The 9,030-nt window shown below is 40.2% G+C and overlaps 1 pseudogene; it reads left to right on the forward strand.

Annotated features, from left to right (window-relative positions):
* The first annotated feature begins 325 nt into the window (after positions 1 to 325).
* LOC142442323 (eukaryotic initiation factor 4A-II-like) lies at positions 326 to 1,866 on the forward strand (annotated as a pseudogene).
* Positions 1,867 to 9,030: the final 7,164 nt, after the last annotated feature.

The following is a 9,030-nucleotide window of genomic DNA, read 5'->3' on the forward strand; positions in this document are numbered from 1 at the left end:
CCAGAAAAGTCAGCCTGTCAGCAGAGAGTCTCCAAGGGAGTTACAGAGAGAGAGAGAGAGAGAGAGAGAGAGAGAGAGAGAGAGAGAGAGAGAGAGAGAGAGAGAGAGAATTGACTCCTGCCTCCAAGAAGGAGGCATACAGATTTCCCAGAATTCTCAGGAGAATGCCATGCCCACACAGAAGTCTCATTGGCTATGATCTGATTGACAGGCTAGCCTCCACCCCTACACACCTAATCCTTAAATTGACAATTATATAACTACCACAGATGGTATGAGTGTAAAGGAGTCTCTTCCTTGGGGTATCTATGCTTGTGTTTTTTAAAACCTCCAGCTATTCTGCAGAGAGCTGTAATCCCTTGCATTAAAGAGCCAAAAGGTAATCTTGGCAGTTGCAGACTACCTGGGAGCGACTTGCCATGCACGTATTGGTAGAACCAATGTTCGAAATGAAGCGCACAAAGTGCAGGCTGAAGCAGCACGTTGTGGTTGGTACTCCCAGGAGAGTATCTGTTATGTTAAACAGACAGTGTCGTTCTCCAAAATGAATCAAAATGTTTGTTGTGAGTGAAGCAGATGAAATGTTCAACCGAGGCTTTGAGGATCAACTTCATGAGATTTTTCAAAACTTAAGTACAAGCACTCAGGTGGTGTTGCTTTCTGACACGATGCCGATAGATGTGTTGGAAGTGATTAAGGAGTTCATGAGGGAGTCAATGTGAGTTCTGGCGAAGAAGGAACAATTGACCACTGAAGGAATCAAACAGTTTCATATTGATGTTAAAGGAGAGGAATAGAAGTTGGAGTCACTTTGTGATTTGTAGGCGACCCTGACGATAACACAGGCTTTTATTTTCCTCAGTACTAGGCGCTGGGTGGACTGGTTCACTGAGAAAATGCATCCTAAGGACTTAGCAGTTTCTGCGTAGCATAGTGATATGGACCAGGAGAGAGCTGTGCTCATTAGGACATTCTGATCAGCCTCAAGCCGTGCTAGGATCACTACTAAGTTGTGACTTGTTGGCTCATGGCAATGTTGTACAAGAAGTACCTTTGGTTATAAACTACGACCTACCTACCAGTCGTGAAAGCTATATTCATCGGAGCTGATGATGAGATGGTTTTCACAAACGGCAATAATACCATTTAGGTGGTAGATCAAAAGCTAACCAGCACACTGAAAACAGAGCAACATTGTCAGACTGGCAGAGAGGGTTGCTTTGGGAGGAAAGGTGTGGCTATGAACTGTGTTGCTGAAGAAGACAAGAGGATTCTTCATGACTGTCTGTCTGAGTAGAATAGAAATACATCCAGGGAGACTCATATAGGTTTAAGAAAGAGCTAGATAGCAAAGAGTAATTGCATATTAAGGAAACATCCCAGCCCAGTCCAGATCAAGTCCATAAGTCTGATATCAGCCCGCATATCCAATATCAGTCTATACATTTCTTTTCAGACTCACGCAACACATGCAATAAGGCGCAGTGCAGAAGATCACAGGCCAGTGGGTGGAAAGTCTTACGGACCCAGTGGCAATGAAAGCAGGTCAGCGCTGGCGCGTGTCTGCACTTGGCTTCTCTAGCTCCAGGACTCTGGCCGCCATCAGAGTGGCTCCGAGAGGCTTGTCATCAGGAAGGTGAGTCAGAGAGGATACCTCACATCCAGAGAAGAAGACAGGAGTCCCAGAATCCTCAGGAGAAGGTCATGCCCACACAGAGGCATCACTGGCTATGACGTGATTGACAGTCTACACTCCACCCCCTTGTTCAAGTTGACAGGAGATTACGTGACTGCCACAGTGATACCGAGACTTTCTACAATCCCACAGTGGAGGATGTGCCACGAAATGTGACAGACCGTATTTAATTCCCAGGATGAGATTTCTGAACGACTTGCTCCCTGTTGCTGATCAGGCAATCACAATGTGCACTGTGCTTCTTTCTTGGGGAATATTTGGATATTGTCTCAGTGCTGACAATGGGTCAGAAATACAGGCTTTGATAGCAAAGCGGCTTTAGTCGCAAGCTCCTGTGAGGAAAGTCAGTGACTTTCTCCTCTAGAGTAGTAGACTATTGGGTTAGGTATAAAGATGGGGTCTGTAAAACATTTTTTCTTTGAAATTTCTTTCCTACTTCTGTAGAAAGGGTTGTATTTGATGTCCTCTATCATTTAATAATATACAGGTGCACCCAAAGATATGTGCTGTATTAAATCAGCCAACTGTGTTAAACAAGCACACCTGCTTTGATGGTGTTTGCCATTAGCCTGCATAGAAAGGCCTTCAAGAACAGTTGTGAGGACGGTGCGGCACTGAGCAGTGTGCCACTACGACTGCGAACCTACTGCATGCCATATAGCCCCCAGCACACGCACGGTTAATAAGGAGTCCTGGAGATACTGAGGCGGAGGTATTGGGCTGTGATCTTCAAGGTCAATGGTCCAATCCCACAGTTTCTCTGAGGTAGAAAGATGACCTTAGGTGATCCTGTAATGATTGCACTAACTGTCTTGGTTGCACTAAACAGGAATTCACTTGATGGCAGTATGTGCATTGAGTAATGATCAATTATTTCATCAGCCCTGTCAGTGGGAAAGCTTTCTTGAAATAAAGCTTTAGATAAATTAAGCAAAAATATCCCCAAAGCAAAAACATTTATTTCTACAAATTGACTTGCTGATAAAGATTTTCCTTGACTTGTGGTGACCTTGGGCACAATGGAATGGAATTCTGCTTGCTAGTTGTGTTTGTCTGGGTAAACTAGGGGAACAACTCCACAGAAACTCATATGTATAAAAGAGTTTTATATAAAAGGTAAGTGTACATAAAGAGAGCATCCCAACCCAGTGCTGTCCAAGCCCTTAAGTCTGACATTAGCCCATATGTCTGACATCAATCTACAAAGTCCTCCTCAATCTCACAAAACACATGCCATGATGCCGACTGCAGGAGGAAAGCCAAATCAGTGCGCATGTAAGCATCTCAGCGCTGCAGGGGTCTCCATAGGGCTGCTCCAGCATCCAGGGCTGCATCAGGGTAGGTCCATATGGCTTCACCTCAGGGATGTCTTTCAGGAAGTGAGCCTTGCAAGCTGAAGCAGGGAGCTGGCTAAGGCAGCAGCACCTGGTCCAACCATCAGAAAGCAAGAGACCTGAGAACTCCAAAGGCAAGGCTCACCTTGCCAATTTATCTCTCCGCCCTTCAGTTAATCCCACATGTGTTTATTGGTCAGATTGGCACAATAAACCTTAACTATCTCACTAGTGGATCAATCAGATTTCTGAGATCTAAGAAGTCTCACCAACTGAACATTGGATATAGATTTCTAGACTTTCCTTTCTAGTCTTCCTCAGTCTGGGTTCTTTTCTGAAACCTGATTAGCATCAGTTTGCAAGGCTCTACTTCTGGACCAGTGGTGACTGTGCAATAATTGACCAGGATGATACCTGGTTCCTCCCATGAAAGGTGCAAATTTTTTGAGAACTGCAAAACCACTACAGCATCATCAGAAATATATTGAAACACTTTAATGTATTCTGTTAATAAGTCATCAGGAGAAGCATCTGTGAAAATAATGGCATTCATTTGGCATGGCTTTTTCTTATAAGATGGTTTCTACAAGGGGTAAAAATAATAGCTAAAGGACACTTAGCATATGTTAATGCTAGTGTAATAATCTGGAAAAAGATATCAACAATGCTGTACAACACGAAGGGTAAAATCAATGACACTGAACTATGCATGTAGAAGTTGTGGAATCGGTACATGTCTTCCTCAGTAAATTTTTGCCACAATTAGGGAAAAAAAAGTAATTTCATGAATAACAAGGAATGCGAAGAAGAAAATGTTTTAGAATTGAGTGTGGGGATAATTGTACAACTCTTCTTGATATGATTGAAATATTGAATTGTAGGACATATGGATAAGTCCTAATAAAACTTGAAAAAAAACTGTAGTAGAGATCTTTGTGTACTAAAATATAGTGTACTTAGACATTTTCTTCTGACAATATTTAGGGTTTTCTTTGAGATTACAGATATTATTCCAACTACAAAATCAAAATAAGAATGTCTCTGTGGGCCCCAAACAGGGAAATTGTATTACCCATCAGTATCTTCTTATTCTTTTATCATTTTAAAGTGAATAAATTGTTTCCCATGCAATCTATTCTCTGGAGACTCAAGTCTTCCTTTGTCCTTTGTAGGCAAATCTTTAAAATCCTATAATATTTTCCTGAAGAATAGGGCTTTGAGTCTAGCCTTGGTTTACTCAAATGTTATGACTTTACTCCTGAGGAAAGTTACCTTAATGGTGCATTGTTGTTAGAAAGGATAGTTTCTTAAAAAACAAAACCATATCATTGTGTGCCCACCTTCCCGATATGATCGCTGAAGACAAATGTGTGCATAAGCAAATGTGGCAAGGGAAGCTGATGATGTCCAGCTATCAAAAGATATAGCGTCTGGGGTCTTAGAGGCTTGAAGCTAAACAAGCAGCCATCTAGTTCAGAAACAACAAAGCCCACATGGAAGAGGCACACCAGCCTGTGTGACCACGAGGTGTCAAAAAGATCAGGTAACAGGTATAAAAGAACAAAAAAATCATATCGTTGTAAATGAGAGGGAGTGCAGAGTGGAGACCCAAAGCCCATCTGTAGGTAACTGGACATCCCCTTACAAAGGAGATGAGCCAGTCAGCATGCAGTGTAGCCACAAGGAAACATACAACTTTCCTCTAATTCTTAAATGTTTCTTCCCCCCACTATCATTATCACAATTCTACCTCACAAATCCAGCTAGACCAGAGGATGGACACTGGTACAGATAGGAACTAGAAACACAGGGAATCCAGGAAGATGATCCCTTCAGGACCAGTGGTGAGAGTGGTGATATCAGAGGGTGGAAAGAAGGTGGGGCAAAAAAGGGAAACCAATTATAAGGATCTACATATAATCTCCTCTTTGGGGGGCAAACAATAGAAAAGTGGGTGAAGGGAGATGTCAGACAGAGTAAGATATGACAAAATAATCATAATCTATAAATTATCAAGGGTTCATGAGGGAGGGAGCATGGGAAGGGAGGGGGGAAATAAGGAGCTAATACCAAGGGCTTAAGTAGAGAGCAAACATTTTGAAAATGATGAGGGCAATGAATGTAAAAATGTGCTTGACATAATTGCTATATTTATGGATTGTGATAATAGTTGTATGAGCCCCCAATAAAATGATTTTTAAAAGTTTCTTCGATACCTAATGTAACTTGAATTTTAATTTTATATAATTATTTTATTTTATCCTTTATATTTTTAAAATTAGGTTTAGTTCAATCATCTCATGAGACTCTTTTCTTGTGTCAAAGGGCATAATGACTTCTGCCCACCATTCTTGACAAGGAGAATCTGCTTTGGAAGGGCTGCATGGCATCTTTTCATTCACACAGAGGGTCAACCGAGAGCCTCCACCGGGATGCATGTTCTGAACACTAGATTTCCACATCTAGAGGTACCGATTCTTAATAGTGTACAATGCAATGGAAGAACGAGGAGGAAATAATCGCAGTAACAGGACTTTGAGAATAAAAACGACACTGTCTTTGGTAATGAATGAAAAGAGATGTTTAAGATAAGAAATAACGAAGTGACATAACCCAAACCAAAACAACAGCAGCAAAATAAAACCCGCAAACAAACAAACTGCCTGAGTTTGACTTCATTGTGAGCCTCTAGTGACCCTATAAGACAGAATGGAACTGCCACTTGGGATTTACCAGGCTTTCCATTTTCGTGGGAGCAGAAACCTCATCATTGTCACACAGAACAGCTGGTGGTTTCAAACTGCTGACCTTGTGGTGAGTGCCCACTGTGTAACAAACTATCTCACCACGGGGGTTGCTTAGTGGGAGGCTTTATAAGCCAGTTTTTCAGATCTGTATCAATTATTCTTTCCTTCTTTCTCTTCCCTTTAGCTTCACTCATCTTTCCCTCAATTTTTTCTTTCCTATTTTTTGCAGTACGCTTATGGTATGTGTACTGATATATTAGTCAAGATATTTCAAAGTTGGTATGCATTGAGAATTCATATTTTCATGGTGAAAGGAAGAGGACTAGGTTGTCTGTAAATCTATTGCGGTTCTTGCCAGCAAAAAAAGCAAGGGAAACGTCTGCTCCTTCTTATACATAACATTTCATAATGTCAGCTATAAATCCACTGGACGCTAATTATTATCAGAAGATCAATCAGTATAAAAAGAGATTGGCCTGTGACCTATAGATTTTTTGAGGCAGCAAATCTTATCTTCTTATTCTGCTTTCTCTGGCTAAGATAAAAAAAATCAGAGCAAAGTAGGTAGAAAATTTTTCCACCTCATTTTTGAAGATTATAATGCATTCTAAGATGTTTATACATGACTGTACATCATAAAATGTTTAGTATCAAAGATGTAAAAAGTTATGGAAAGAATCCAAAGGAGTCTTCCTCCACCCTGGCATCATATAGTTTCTTTCTTGATAGCATGCATTTTATTAATCAAGGGGAGTGTTTTTACATTTTCTCAAGATATTCAAGAGCTCTGGGATTAATTTGAGGAAATGTATTCCATAAGGAGAAATAGTTTGTTGATATGTGTTGTTTTGCTTATTTTGACTCCAGTGGTAAAACAAGCTTGTGTGTTTCCCTGGAAAAATGCATTAGCAAGTAAAGATTTGGTAAGGTAATGAACATCCTGTTTGATACTTGTGGCATCCGGAATAACCTCTTTACCTCTCTCAACAGAAATAACTAAGTGATTTTTCATAATTTACTGACCACAGCTGGCTGATTCTATTTATCATGGGGAGGGTAGGAATTTTGAGTTACACAGGGTAGGGACATATATTGTATTTGAAAAGAACGCTCCATGTCAAGATTCATAGACTCATGTCTCATTGGGGATATTTAGAGGACCCTACTTCACTGTGCTCTTTCAGGCTTAAATCAAGTCAAATTCCAATAACACCCACGACCAAGGGTCTGTAATAAGTGCTTTAGAAAACACAGGCTGACATTTAATCTTCTTATGAGGTATAGATTATTGACAAAGAAGTTGAAGCTCAAAGAAGTTAAATAATTTGCCCAAAGACATGTAGCTAGTAAGTGGTAGACTAAAGATTGGAACTTTTAATTATACACTTCATAAAGCTTACTGTTTTCCATTATGGTCTGCATTGTCCCGGGTGCCTGGAGCCTATAACCTAACTTATATTTAAGAAGATGAGAAGACTATGCTTTTTGGTCAGTCAAGTTCTGTTAGTGCATTAATTGGTTCTCTTCATAACTGAAGTCTCTGGGCTATGCTTGTCTGCTAACCTATATGCCGGTGAGCCAACCTACCCAGCAGCACCAGGGCCAAAGGCACGACTGTTTTTTGTAAAGATTACAGCCAAGAAAACACTCTGCAATGCACAAGGTCGCCATGTTAGAATTACGTATCAATTTTAATACAACTGTGAGTGGTTCCTCTCTGAGTACCTTAGAATTTGAAGGTTCTGAAGCTACTCTGATTTCATTCATAGTTAGGTGTCACTGATGATGCTTAGACTTGCATTTATACATAGACATTCACTTCCGTTCTACGACAGAGTGGGGCTCACTTTAGAGAAGGTGGTATCATCTGAATGAAAAGAAATGGTAAGTGCCTTGCAAAGGTGGACAACTCAAAATGCTGCATGTTTTTCTCATCAAGGAAGGTAAAGAATAAAATATAGTTTAGATACCACCCATAATGCTCTGTATCAGGTGTTAATTATTATAGTATTCTATTTTCTTTTAAAAATTGTATTCATTTTTAAATCATTTTATCGGAGGCTCTTATAGCTCCATCCATAATTTGTATCAAGCTTATTTGGACATACGTTGCCATCATCATTCTCTAAACATTCACTTTCTATTTGAGCCTTGGTAATAAAACTTTTTAAAAGTACTTTTTAAAAAAATCATTTTATCAGGGGCTTGTACAACTCAGTACTATAGGATCGCTGGCAGTTGGGATAGGCTTAATGGCAATGAGCACAGAGTACTCTATCCTGTCAAGCAATTGTTCTAAACTTCTATTTCTTCACTTGCATACTGGAATAAGACGCAAGCCCATATTTATAAGAAGCAAGCTCACCCAAACCCATTGGCATCAAGTTGATTCCGAGACATAGCCCTCTGTATGTGGTTTCTGAGGCTGTAACCTCTACAGGAACCCACAGCCTCATTTCTCTCCCATGGCGCAGCTGGTGAGTTTAAATCGCCAACCTTGAAGTCAGTAGTCTAATGCTAACTCAACAGTATTGTCGGGGCTCTTTGATTTCTGAGAATTGTATGAAAAGTTAGGTATTCATCTGTAGTGATTTTTTTAAATGGGTTGAAAATCTTGTCTTACAATGTGAAATCAAGTATTTCATATTTATTGAGTGAAGACAGAGTTAGAGGTTGTTCTAAGCATCTTACATGCATTTGACAGGAATGAACAGTTTTTAACCTTTATTTATTTATGGAAAGAAAAGAGGCCTTTGCTAATCAATAGGAGACTTCAAGATACAACACCTGGAAAGAAACTGAAGAGATAAGCGGTATCAGGATATTAGTGATCGCCCCACTTTGCATGATATGAATCTCAAAGCAGAACTACTACCCAAAAGATAGGCTAGCCTTGCAAATAGGTAACATGAACACAGCAATCCAAATTTCCCCCCTAAGAAGTATCTTCTATGCAGACCCCTTGCTTTCCACCTTGTACTACAGCGACGTCCCAACTGAAAACTCAATAAGGGTAATGACGGTGTAAGAGAAAAGAGCAGATTCATTTTGAAGCCGCAGATGCACCTTATGAGGTTGTCGGCTAGAAAGGCCTTTGGCTTGCAGTTTCTATTGTGTCTCTGATACAGTCAATGTAGTGTGGTAGAGTGTGCTCTAGTTTTTGAAAACATATTATGATGTCTCTAAAACTGAGGAGAACTTCTGGAGATCAAAAACATAAGTGAGAAGAAGAAACACTGCTTAATAATTATGA

This window comes from Tenrec ecaudatus, chromosome 3, assembly GCF_050624435.1.
Source record: "Tenrec ecaudatus isolate mTenEca1 chromosome 3, mTenEca1.hap1, whole genome shotgun sequence".
NCBI classification, from domain to species: Eukaryota; Metazoa; Chordata; class Mammalia; order Afrosoricida; family Tenrecidae; genus Tenrec; species Tenrec ecaudatus.